Genomic DNA, 13,436 nt, shown 5'->3' with positions numbered 1-13,436 from the left:
GTCAGAAGAGACTCTGAAGCTTGCTCTTGAACATCGAGTAGCTAAAGAGAAAGGAAGAAATGATGAAGTAAAAGAACTGAACAGATGATTTCAAAGAGTGGCTCAGGAAGACAAAGTAAAGTATTATAACGACATGTGTAAAAACCTGAAGTTAGAAAACCAAAAGGGAAGAACATAGTTGGCATTTCTCAAGCTGAAAGAAATGAAGAAAAAATTCAAGCTTCGAGTTGCAATACTGAAAGTTTCTATGGAGAAAATATTAAACAACAAAGGAAGTATCAAAAGAAGATGGAAGGAATACACAGAGTCAGTAAACAGAAATAATTGGTCAACTTTCAACCATTTCAGGAGGTAGCATATGATCAGGAACCGATGGTACTGAAGGAAGAAATCCAAGCTGTGCAGAAGACGTTGGTGAAAAACAAGGCTCCAGAAATTGACAGAATACAAGTTGTATGTTTCAACAAATAGAATTAGTACTGAAAATGCTCACTCACTCTATGCCAAGAAATTTGGAAGACTGCTACCTGGCCAACTGACTGGAAGAGATCCATATTTGTGCCCATTCCAAAAAAGGTGACCCAACCAAATGCAGAAATTATCAAACGATATCGTTAATATCACACACAAGTAAAATTTTGCTGAAGATCACTCAAAAGTGGCTGCAGTAGTACATTGACAGGAAAATTCCAGAAATTCAAGCTGGATTCAGAAGAGGACATGGAACCAGAGATATCATTGCTGATGTCAAATGGATCTTGACTGAAACCAGACAATGCCAGAAAGATGTTTACCTGTGTTTTGTTGACTATGCAAAGACATTTGACTGTGTGGATCATGACAAATTATGAATAACATTACGAAGAATGGGAATTCCAAAACACTTAATTATGCTCATGAGGAACCTGTACATAGATCAAGAGGCAGTTATTCAAACTGAACAATGGGACACTGCATGGTTCAAAGTCAGGAAAGGTGTGTGTCAGGGTTGTATCCTTTCATCATGCTTATTCAATCTGTATGCTGAGCAAATAATCCGAGATGCTGGGACTATATGGAGAACAGGGCATCAGGATTGGAGGAAGACTCATTAACAACCTGGGTTATGCAGATGACACAACCTTGTTTGCTGACAGTGAAGAGGACTTGAAGCACTTACTATTGAAGACCAAAGACTACAGCTGTCAGTATGGATTATACCTCAACATACAGAAAACAAAAATCCTCACAAGTGGACCACTAAGCAACATTATGACAAACAGAAAAAATTGAAGCTGTCAAGGATTTCATTTTACTTGCTTCCACAGTCAACACCCATGGAAGCAGCAGTCAAGAAATAAACTTTGGGCATGTCTGCTGCAAAAGACCTCTTTAAAGTGTTAAAAAGCAAAGATGTCACCTTGAAGACTAAGGTGCACCTGACCCAAGACATGGTGTTTTCAATGGCATATATGCATGTGAAAACTGGATAAGGAATAAGGAAGAGTGAAGAATTGATGCCTTTGAATCATGACATTGGTAAAGAATATTGACAATACCATGGACTGCCAAAAGAAGGAACAAATCTGTCTTGGAAGAAGTACAACCAGAATGCTCCTTAGAAGCAAGGATGGTAAGACTCGGTCTCACATGCTTTGGACTTGTTATCAGGAGGATCAATCTCTGGAGAAGGACATCATGCTTGGTAAAGTAGAGGGTCAGTGAAAAAGAGGAAGACCCTCAGTGAGATGGATTGACACAGTGGCTACAATGATGAGTTCAAACACGGCAATGATTGTGAGGTTGGCGCAGGACTGTGTAGTGTTTCATTCTGTCATAGCTAGTGTTTTGTTCTTTCGTTCATGTGGCTATGAGTTGGAAGTGACTCGATGGCACCTAACAATGACAACAACAACAATTTTGACATGCTAATATGCTAAACAAGAGAAGTTTGCTAAAGGGAAATAACCAGTTCAATTTTGTTTATTTGTGATACATTGTAGGAATTTTTTAAAAACCAATGTTTGTCAATTATAGTATGAAAAAAATAGTAAGGAAGATAACTATTTGATCAAGAGAAACAAAGGAAAGGATTAATTCCAATAGAAAAAAAATACTTGACATAAATGATATCAGTGAGTTTTTAATTTCTTTCAACAACTCAACAAAATTTATAATTCATTTCCGGTAGATAATTTATAATTACTCAGAGAAATACGTCATATAAAATAGAGCCATAAATACGTGTCAAAATGTCAAGTAACCAGTAGGACTAGTTTTTATCGAATATGATATCTCAGAGACAATTGCTAAGAAAATAAATTAAGAAACATTTAAACGCTCAGTTTTAAAGTTTTAAGCCTTTGCCTTATGTGGGAAAATTTGTAATGTAACATTCCTTTCAATGCTTCTGTAAATTTAATAAAAATTTATCCTAAAGTTATCCATCTATACCAGCAGATATTTAATGAAAAAAAAAATAGCCTCTTATATTCTTGTTGTTAGATGCCATCAAGTTGCTTCCAATTCATAGCAACCCTATGTACAACAGAACGAAACACTACCCAGCCCTGCGCCACCTTAGTCTTTCAAGGTGACATCTTTGCTTTTTAACACTTTAAAGAGGTCTTCTGCAGCAGACTTGCCCAATGTCTATTTCTTGACTGCTGCTTCCATGGGTGTTGACTGTGGAAGCAAGTAAAATGAAATCCTTGACAGCTTCAATTTTTTCTGTTTGTTATAATGTTGCTTAGTGGTCCACTTGTGAGGATTTTTGTTTTCTGTATGTTGAGGTATAATCCATACTGACAGCTGTAGTCTTTGGTCTTCAACAGTAAGTGCTTCAAGTCCTCTTCACTGTCAGCAAACAAGGTTGTGTCATCTGCATAACCCAGGTTGTTAATGAGTCTTCCTCCAATCCTGATGCCCTGTTCTCCATATAGTCCCAGCATCTCGGATTATTTGCTCAGCATACAGATTGAATAAGCATGATGAAAGGATACAACCCTGACACACACCTTTCCTGACTTTGAACCATGCAGTATCTCCTTGTTCTGTTTGAATAACTGCCTCTTGATCTATGTACAGGTTCTTCATGAGCATAATTAAGTGTTCTGGAATTCCCATTCTTCGTAATGTTATTCATAATTTGTCATGATCCACACAGTCAAATGCCTTTGCATAGTCAACAAAACACAGGTATACATCTTTCTGGCATTGTCTGGTTTCAGTCAAGATCCATCTGACATCAGCAATGATATCTCTGGTTCCATGTCCTCTTCTGAATCCAGCTTGAATTTCTGGAATTTTCCTGTCAATGTACTACTGCAGCCACTTTTGAGTGATCTTCAGCAAAATTTTACCTGTGTGTGATATTAATGATATTGTTTGATTATTTCCTCATTTGGTTGGATCACCTTTCTTTGGAATGGGTGCAAATATGGCCAGGTAGCAGTCTTCCAAATTTCTTGGCATAGACAAGTGAAAACTATGTCAAAATAGTTTTCCTTTTTCAGTGATGTCAATTTAACTTTAAAAAATGGGGTTTCCATAGAATACTCATAAATGTTTTTATGAACCTGAGGAAAATGATCTCTTGCTCATATCAGAAGAGTTTTATATTTATTTATAGGTTGTCTTAGCCTGGGTTCTCTAGAGAAGCAAAACCAGTGAAGCATATAAATACATATATACTTGTTGCCGTAGAGTTGATTTTGACTCATAGTGACCTTACAGGACAGAGTAGAACTGCTCCATAAGGTTTCTAAGGAGCAGCTGGTGGATTTGAACCACTGGCCTTTTGGCTAACAGCTGTAGCTCTTAACCACTGTGTCACCAAGGCTCTTGGAGATTTATATCGGGAAATGTCACACGTGATTATAGAGGCTGGAAAGTCCCAAGTTTGTGGGTCAGGCTAGAGGCTTCTCCTGACTCACATAGCTCAGGGACTGGCAAACCCAAGATATGCAGGTCAGACAGTAAGTCTCTGGCTCATAGGCAGCAGAGGCCAACGAATCCCACGATCATCAGGTAAAACAGCAGGTAAGCCACTAGCTTAAGTCCCAAGAACTGGAGGTGAGATGAACGGGAGCCAGATGCAGGATTCAGAGTGAGCAAAAGCCTTTTTCAGAAAGTCCACTTATATTGGATACAGGCCACACCCTCAAGGAAACTCCCTTTCAGTGATTGGCTGCTCTTAACAGATCTCATCATGGAGGTGACTGCATTATATTTTTCAGATCTCATTATGGAAGTGATTACATCATTACATAGCTACCAGACTACATCATAACTGCCAAACCACTGAGAATCATGGCCTAGCCATGTTGACACACAACCTTAATCATCAAACACGTATATAGTAATTTTGGAATTGACTTGATGGTACCTAGCAATCTCTTACAGCAATAGCTAACATACTGTAATTTTAGCTAATGTTAGCTTGCATGTGTTTAGTTTAAAGCCATGTTTGGAATTGTCACACTAAAATAGACCAGCGGTATAAATGGAATGTTTTTGGCCTCCAAGAAAAATTTCAGAAACATGTCTCTCATAATTTGTTATTTGGGAAACAGATCTTCGATAGGAGCTATTTGAATGGTATTTATTATATTCTGGGAGAGAGAAGCAGCTGTCTCCTTGCTCTGACCTGGCTTCATGACTATTGCTTTTCTCGTGTTCTCATTGTAGCCAAATTAACCAGAGCTATGTGAGTTAAGAAATTACAGTGAACTAAAGAATAGATTTTCTGAAACTTCATAGGCTTGTGCTTAGTGTTATGAACAAGGTAAACTGAAAGCAACAAGGCAAAGAGAAAAGCATATTTAAGATGGAGATGGAATTACCAATGAGCACCTACAATGGTTGGAGCCTTTTTAATGTTATTTTAGTTAAATCTGAAATCACTCTGAGAATTGCGTGTCAGCCCCATTTTGCAGTTGACAAAACCAAGGCCCAGAAAGTTCAGATTTGAATCCAGGTGTTTTGTTCCAAAGCTGTCCAACAAATATTGGCCTGACACCGAGCTAGGTTATAAGAAAAAGAAAGAATAGTAACTATCGTGTTGAAAATGTATTTACTATGCTTTAAAGTACTCTACATCTGTCAGATTACGGTCATTTCATGAAATTCTCTTTTTCAGAAAGCAAAGAGGTGAACTTTAATCACTTGCTAGTCGAGGGCACACATACAAGCTCTGTTTAACTCATTAACGTTTTAATGATAGTGGTCGGAAGTGTCAGACTGTAGAATTCCCTCAATAACATGGTGATAACATGCAACAGAGGAAGGTGATACATGCATTTTTTATTCAGTAGTAGTTAGCATCTCCTTACATACTATGGTACCTTATTTACTTACTTATTATATGTATACCCTGCTAGAGAATGAGCTCCTTAATAGCAGGGATCTTTATTTTCTTTTCCATGTTATATCTTAAGACCCTAGAACAGTGCTGAAGCCGATGGTAACCACAGATGCCACCTCTGAAGCTATACTTGTACATTTAAGCTAGTCAAACTTACCCAACATCAATACAAATGACAAAGCAGTAGTCCCCAAGGACCTCTTGCCATCCTTTTTTAACTGACTCTTATCCCCTCCCCCATTGCTTTTATAGGACCTGAGTCTTGTGCAAAGTTCTTCTACAAGTTTGATCAGCTACTACATAGGTTTGGCCATTTCCTCTTTTCTTCACATTCTAGTACCCTAATGCGGGCTTTTCCATATCTTCTGGGCAACACTGCTGCTCTCCTGGGAATCACAGCACTTGCTCCACCATTCGGTCTTTTTCACTGAGAACCACCACTAGTTGCTGAAGACCTAGTGATTGCACAGACATCTGTAAAAATGCCTTTATTGTATAATGTGTTACTAGAAGGGGACCCCAAAAATATTTCCTTACTTGTACAGCTTTGTCAAACTCCATGTCCTAGCGAAAAGAATCACGTTGTTGTTGTTGTAGGTGCCATCGAGTTGGTTCCAACTCATAGTGACTATCATGGGTTGAATTGTATCCCCCCAAAATTATCTGTCAACTTGGCTAGGTCATGATTCCCTTGTATGATTGTCCACCATTTTATGTGATTTCTTAAATGTTGAAAATCCTATCACTATGATGTAATAAGTTGGATTAGTGGCAATCATACTGATGAGGTCTACAAGATTAAGTAGTATCTTAAGTCAATGTCTTTTGAGATATAAAAAAGAGAAGCCAGCAGAGAGACATGGGGACCTCATACCACCAAGAAAGTAGTGCCAGGAGCACAGCGCGTCGTCCTTTGTACCTGAGGTTCCTGCACTGAGATGCTCCCAGACTGAAGGAAGACTGATGCATCACAGCAACCTTCCTTCAGAGCTGACAGAGACAGAAAGCCTTTCCCTGGAGCTGGCGCCCTGAATTTGGACTTCTAGCCTACTGGACTATGAGAGAATAAACTTCTCTTTGTTAAAGCCATCCACTTGTGGTATTTCTGTTATAGCAGCACTAGATGACTAAGACAGTGACCTCACGTGTGACAAAATGAAACACCGCCCTGTCCTGTGTAAACCTCACAATTGTTGCTACATTCGAGCCCATTGGTGCAGCCACTGGGTCGATCCATCCTGTAGAAGGTCTTCCTCTTTTTTGCTGAGCCTCTACCTTACCAAGCATGATGTCCTTCTCCAAGGACTGGTTACTCCTGATAACATATCATAAGTACATGAGACGAAATCTTGCCATCCCCACTTCCAAGGACCATTCTGGCTGTATTTCTTCCAAGACAGACTTGTTCGTTCTTCTGGCAGTCCATGGTATATTCAACATTCTTCACCAACACTGTAACTCAAAAGCATCAACTCTACTTTGGTCTTCTTATTTAATGTCCAGCTTTCACATGCATGTGAGGTGACTGAAAATACCACGGCTTGGGTCAGTCTTTGCTTTTTAAACTTTAAAGAGATCTTTTGTAGCAGATTTGTCCAGTGCAATGCGTCTTTTGATTTCTTGACTGCTGCTTCCATGGTGTGGTTGTGGATCCAAGTAAAATGAAATCCTCAACAACTTCAATCTTTTCTCCGCTTATCATGCTGTTGCTTATTGGTCCAGTTGTAATGACTTCTGTTTTCTGTGTGTTGAGATGTAATCCATACTGAAGGCAGTAGTCTTAGTTTTTTCTCAGTAAGTGCTTCGAGTCCTCTTCGCTTTCAGCAAGAAAGGTTTGTGTCATCTGCAAGTCACAGGTTGTTAATGAGTCTTCTATTCTTTTAATTACTCCTGTCTTGGAGCCACTTACCACTTTTTAAGCATGCATTTATTGAGCACTTTTTAATAGCACCAGCCTGAGTGCTGTATATGTATTAATTTTTCAATTCTTAAAACAACCTTGAAAGCTGAGTACTATTTTTCCCAGTTTTATAGATAAGGAACTTAATGTGCAGAGAGCTTAAATACTTGCCAACAGTCACTTAACTATTAGCTATGTGGTGGAGGCATAATACAAAGCCAGGCATAATACAAAGGCCTAATACTAGGCTTTGTAGTAGATGCTGGTGATACCACAAGATCCATTTTCCCTGTGGGTGATCCCATCCTCCAGCAGATGTGATTGTGGGTTAAGAACTTGGAGAATTGCTCCCTCTTGGGAGGCTGTGATTCCTCCCACCTCTACCACGCAGACCTTGACCAATGACTAGCTGATAAAAAATTAGAAAAAAAAATAACCATTGAGTCATCACTGACTCATAGAGACCCATGTGTGTCAGACAGAACTTGCTTATTAGGATTTTAATGGCTGACTTTTCAGAAGTAGATCACCAGGTCTCTCTTTTTGTTAGTAGCTGAGTGTGTTAACCCTTTGCATCACCCAGGGACCCTGACTGACTGATCATCATCATCATTATCCGATTGTAGATTTGACTCCGACTCATAACAACCCTATAAGACGTAGTAGAACTGCCTTCAAGGCTGTAAATCTTTAAGGAAGCAGACTGCCACATCTTTCTCTCCTGGAGTTGCTAATGGGTTCAAACCACTGACATTTTGTTAGCAGCTGAGCAATTAACTACTGTGCCACCAGAGTTCCTGACTGTCTGATAAACCAAACCCACAGCCGTTGAGTTGATTCTGACTCATAGCCACCCCGTAGGGTTTCCAAGGCTGTAAATCTCTATGGAAGCAGACTGCCAAATCTTTCTCTTGCAGAGCTGCTGGTGGTTTTGAACCACTGACCTATTGATTAGCAGTCAAACACTTTAACCACTGCGCCACCAAGGCTCCTGACTGATTGATAGGGAGTTGCAAAAGGCTGACCACTTGCCTCATGGTGGAACTAACTCAGGGGTGCGATTAGTGCTCTAGAGCTTTCCCGTGCAATCGGACTGAAGCTAGTCTGTCGCTGGGACATCCTTGCTTCCCCTGACCTATCCTACTTTCTTTCCAAAGTATGCCCTAGTAAATTGCTTGGACAAGAAAAGTCATCTCCAGCTCTTCTTCTAGGGAAACTGATCAAAACAGATTCCTAATCCTGTTTTCTAACCACAATACGTTGCCTTCTTTTTTTTTTTTTTTATTGGACCAAGAGTGTTTACTCAGTTCTCTCTTTCCTTACTGTAAACTATCTCCTAGAAGTTTCTTCAATTGCTCATGTAGATGGATAGTACAATAGAGCAAATCCCTGTAATGAATGCATCTTACAATCAGGCTTGGCTTCTCTTACATTATGTTCTTTTGTTAAGAGTTATTTAGAAGCTGAACACGGATTTACTGTTGCAATAATCCATGGGTACTGCTGGCCTAAGGACATCCAGTATAAATTTAGGAATATATTTCTCTGGGTAGAATTAGGATTAGTATTTTACTTTTTTTTCTGGTAATGCCAATTAGATTACTAAAAACAAAATTTCATTATTTTCTGATAACAGAAAACCAGGTTCTGTGGAAGAGCATGTATTTTCTCAGTCTTAGAGTATTATGGGTTTTTGCCCCTAGCTTTTCAAGTGCCTCCTGAGTTCTGGAAGTGCTTTGTAGTTTCTATGAAGCAAATTGTATATATATCCAGGGTTAAAAGAAAAATTTTTATAGAGTGTCCGGTCAGGAGTTTAAAAATCCTAAAGAAGGTTAAGAAACAAAATGATTTGGCTAGGTGGTGCTCATGAAAGACTTCATTTTTTCAAGCACAGATTAATGTACTATCATTGACTCTCTAAAATGTGTATCTTATTTCAAATAACTTCTGTGTAATGGATCCACGCAGATCATTCCAGTGGGGGGCCCCTGTTGGCCACAGATTGCTTCCTTTCACTTCAAGGTCAGTGAAACTGGTAGAATTTGTAATGAATGATGTAGTTGTTGAACAGTTGAGTAAACATAATCTATTTGGGGATGAACAGTAAAGTTTACGTAATGAGAAATCATGCCGGCTAATCAAGTTGAGTTCAGTGAAATGATAAATAGCTATTTCTGGAAAAAGAGGAACAAGTGGATGTAACTTATTAACACTAGAAAAAATGCCTGTGACAAAGCCTTCCTTCTCTGCTGTGTTCCACACACACAGAGACTCATGTTAGACAGTATTTCTTTAAAAAAAATTTTTTATTTTATTATTGCCCTTTAGATGAAGGTTTACAGAACAAACTAGCTTCTCAAAACACATACTGTTTTGTGACCTTGGTTACCAACCCTACGATATGTCAACACTCTCCCCTTCTTGACGGTGGGTTCCCTGTTACCAGCTTTCCTGTCCCCTCCTAACTTCTAGTCCTTGCCCCTGGGCTGGTGTGCCCCTTAAGCCTCATTTTGTTTTATGGGCCTGTTTAATCTTTGGCTGAAGGGTGAACCTCAGGAGTGACTTCATTACTGAGCTAAAAGGGTGTCTGGGGGCCATACTCTTAGGGTGTCTCCAGTCTCTGTCAGGACAGTAAGTCTGGTCTTTTTTGTGAGTTAAAATTCTGTTCTACTTTTTTCTCCAGCTCTGACCAAGACTCTCTATTGTGATCCCAGCCAGAGCAGTCAGTGGTGGTAGCCGGCTACCATCTAGTTATACTGGACTCAGTCTGGTGTAGGCTGTGGTAGTTGTGGACTAATCTTTCCCCTGTGTCTTTAGTTTTCTTCATTCTCCCTTGCTCCCGAAGGGGTGAGACCAGTGGAGTATCTTAGATGGCCGCTCACAGGCTTTTAAGGCCCCAGACGCTGCTCACCAAAGTAGAATGCAGAACATTTTCTTTATAAACTATGTTATGCCAATTAAGCTAGATGTTTCCAGAGACCACAGTCCCCACTGCCCCAGCCCAGTAATTCAGTCCCTCAGGGAGTTTGGATATGTCTATGGAGCTTACATGACCTTGCCTTAGCCAGACATTATTTCTTAAAAGTGTAACTACAGGATTGCAGGAAAAACTTTGTTTCCATTAGGAACTGACTTTGAAAGCAGTAACAAAGAATTGGGACAGTTACTTATCTGAAATGAAAAACTTGGTAGATGGTTCCCTTGCTAAGAAGTGCTGATGTTAATATAAAATTTTTATAGATAGAGGCACATGTACTAAATCTCTGAGTTCATAGTCACATTAAATAAATGCTCTTTGGAAGTGAGAAAACTAAACATGTTTGATAGAGAGTCAGTGAAAACGAGGGAAACCTTCAATGAGATGGATTGACACAGTAGCTGCAACGATGGATTCAAACACACCAACGATCATGAAGATGGACAGCATTTCATTCTGTTATACATAAGGTCACTAGGAGTCAAGTAGAGACAATTCGATGGCAGCTAACAACGATGAAGATGAATGAATTTTACATACAACACAGATGAATTTCACAAACGTAATTTGAGTTAAAGAGCACACACTGTAGGATTGCAACTTATATGAAGTGCAAAAATAAACCTATGGTGATAGAAGCCAGAATAGTGTTTTTTTTTTGGAGGAGGTAATGACTGGCAAGGGGCACATAGGGGGCTTCTGTGTAGCTAATACACTCTGTATTTTAATCTGGGTATATTCACATGTGCAAATTCATCAAGCTGTATTCATATGAATTGTGTACTTCTCAGAATGTGTATTAAATTTCAAAAAAAGAATTAACTTCAAAAAAAACCATTATTCCCAAAAATTTCTAACTATTTAAAATGCAAGGCTGTCATACTGTACAATTAATGAATCTATATTTTCATAATAAGGACAATAGTAAGGATTCTGTACACAAGTTTAAACTTCATATTGAGAAAATCTGAAAATATCAAGAGATTGTCATTTCCTAATTCCCACTCCACCCCCAACCCTAATGCTCCAAAAAGAATTGTAGCTCATCTCTGTTTGACAATGGGAGCTGGGCAGTAAATAAGCTAATCACCAATCTAGATTTGCATTATTCTGAGGTTTTTTTTTTTTTTAATTATGTTAAGTGCTCATTGTAGATCTAGCCCACACTAAGCACTCAGTGAAGACAGTTATTGTTATTATTAACTATTTTTTCTCATTTACATTACAATGTCTTGGAAACCCTGGTGGCTTAGTGGTTGAATGCTACGGCTGCTGACAAAAAGGTCAGCAATTCAAATCCACCAGGTGCTCCTTGAAAACTCTATTAGGCAGTTCTACTCTGTCCTATAGGGTCTCTATGAGTTGGGATCGACTCAATGGCAATGGTTGGTCTTGAAGAAAGTACAGCCAGAATGCTCTTTATAAGCAAGGATGGTGAGACTTCATCAGGAGTGACCAGTCTCTGGAGAAGGATACCATGCTTGGTAAAATAGAGGGTTATCGAAAAAGAGAAAGACCTCAACAAGGTGTATTGATACAGTGGCTGTAACAATGGACTTAAACTTACCTACGATTGTGAGGATGGCACAGGACCAGGCAATGTTTCCTTCTGTTACACATGGGGTCTGCTTTGAGTCAGAGCTGACTTGATGGCACCTAACAACAAAAACAACATTACACAGTAGACTCATTTTGAGTTTGCTTTCAAAGTTGCTTTCACAAATGATACCACTATGAATCTTAGGCTTGTGTAATTTTTATATCTTGAACCTGTTTTATCTTGGTAGAATTGGCTAGTGTCCAGTCTGTTGAGATCTTTTTGGATTGGAATTCGGTAATTTTCATTCTCAGAACTGAGAATGTTACTCAGAGAGAACTAAAGATATAGTCCTGTAGATTATCTTTATTAACCTCTATTATCCAGTAATCAGACCCTTTGGGATATGGTTGTTCAACCGATTAGAATATTCCTGACACAGCTCTCACCCAGCTCATGTTTGTTTTGTTTGTAAGGATGTAAGGATGGAAACAACATAGAATGGAGCTCTGGTGGCACAGCGATTAAAGAGGTTGGCAGTTCGAATCCACCAGCTGCTCCTTGGAAACCCTATGGGGCAGTTCTACTCTGTCCTATAGGGTCGCTATGAATCGGAATTGACTAGACAGCAACAGGTTTGGTTTTCTGGGTTTTAGATTAAACAGTGAAATATTTCCAAGTCCTAAAGTTTTTTTTGTCCCAGTCTTAACCCATAGGCTATACACTTAATGTATCAATGTGGCTCCCAATATGCATAGTTGGATAATAAGGTAACAAATTCATTTAACCTTATGAAAATCTTTATAATACTGTACATATTTTGTTTAAAAATGTGCTTTTTCAGTATGGTGTATATGAAAATTCTTTGTTTTTCACTTTTCTCTTTTGCCAGTAGAGGGCGGCTTAGAAAGAGAGAAGAAAATAAAGGTACTTCTTCCTGGTCTTGAGTTTTCTTTGAACACTTCTTTGAAATATTTACAGAGAGGGCTATTATGTTTTTTCTTTAATTATTATTATTTTTTTTATTGTATTTAAGTGAAAGTTTACGGTTCAAGTCAGTTTCTCATACAAAAACTTATACACACATTGTTATATGACCCTAGTTGCTCTCCCTACAATGTGACAGCACACTCCTCTCCACCCTGTATTTCCCATGTCCATTCAACCAGCTCCTGTCCCCCTCTGCCTTCTCATCTTGCCTCCAGACAGGAGCTGCCCACATGGTCTCATGTGTCTACTTGAGCTAAGAAGCACACTCCTCACCGGTATCATTTTATGTCTCATAGTCCAGTCTGATCTTTGTCTGAAGAGTTGGCTTCAGGAATGGTTTTAGTTCTGGGCTAACAGAGAGTCTGGGGACCATGTCCTCTGGGGTACCTCCAGTCTCAGACCATTAAGTCTGGTCTTTTTACTAGATTTAATTATTTTATTTTAAGAATAATTTATCTAAGTGTAAATTTCAATTTCTTACAAACGTATTTGGCTTAATTAATGAATTTCTAATGAAATTAATATTCTAAATTTTTAATTACAGCCATAAATCAGTGAGAGTATTGAAAAATATGAATATTACTTATATTTTGAAGTGATCTACATAAATGTCCCCTCTTATTTTGGGTAATAGCAATTAATTAGACTCTTTATACTGATTTCCTAATTTAATTATAGAAGTGTTTAC

The sequence above is a fragment of the Loxodonta africana genome, chromosome 8, assembly GCF_030014295.1.
Source record: "Loxodonta africana isolate mLoxAfr1 chromosome 8, mLoxAfr1.hap2, whole genome shotgun sequence".
NCBI lineage: Eukaryota > Metazoa > Chordata > Mammalia > Proboscidea > Elephantidae > Loxodonta > Loxodonta africana.
The sequence above is the reverse complement of the archived record's forward strand: the minus strand, read 5'-3'. Positions refer to the sequence as shown.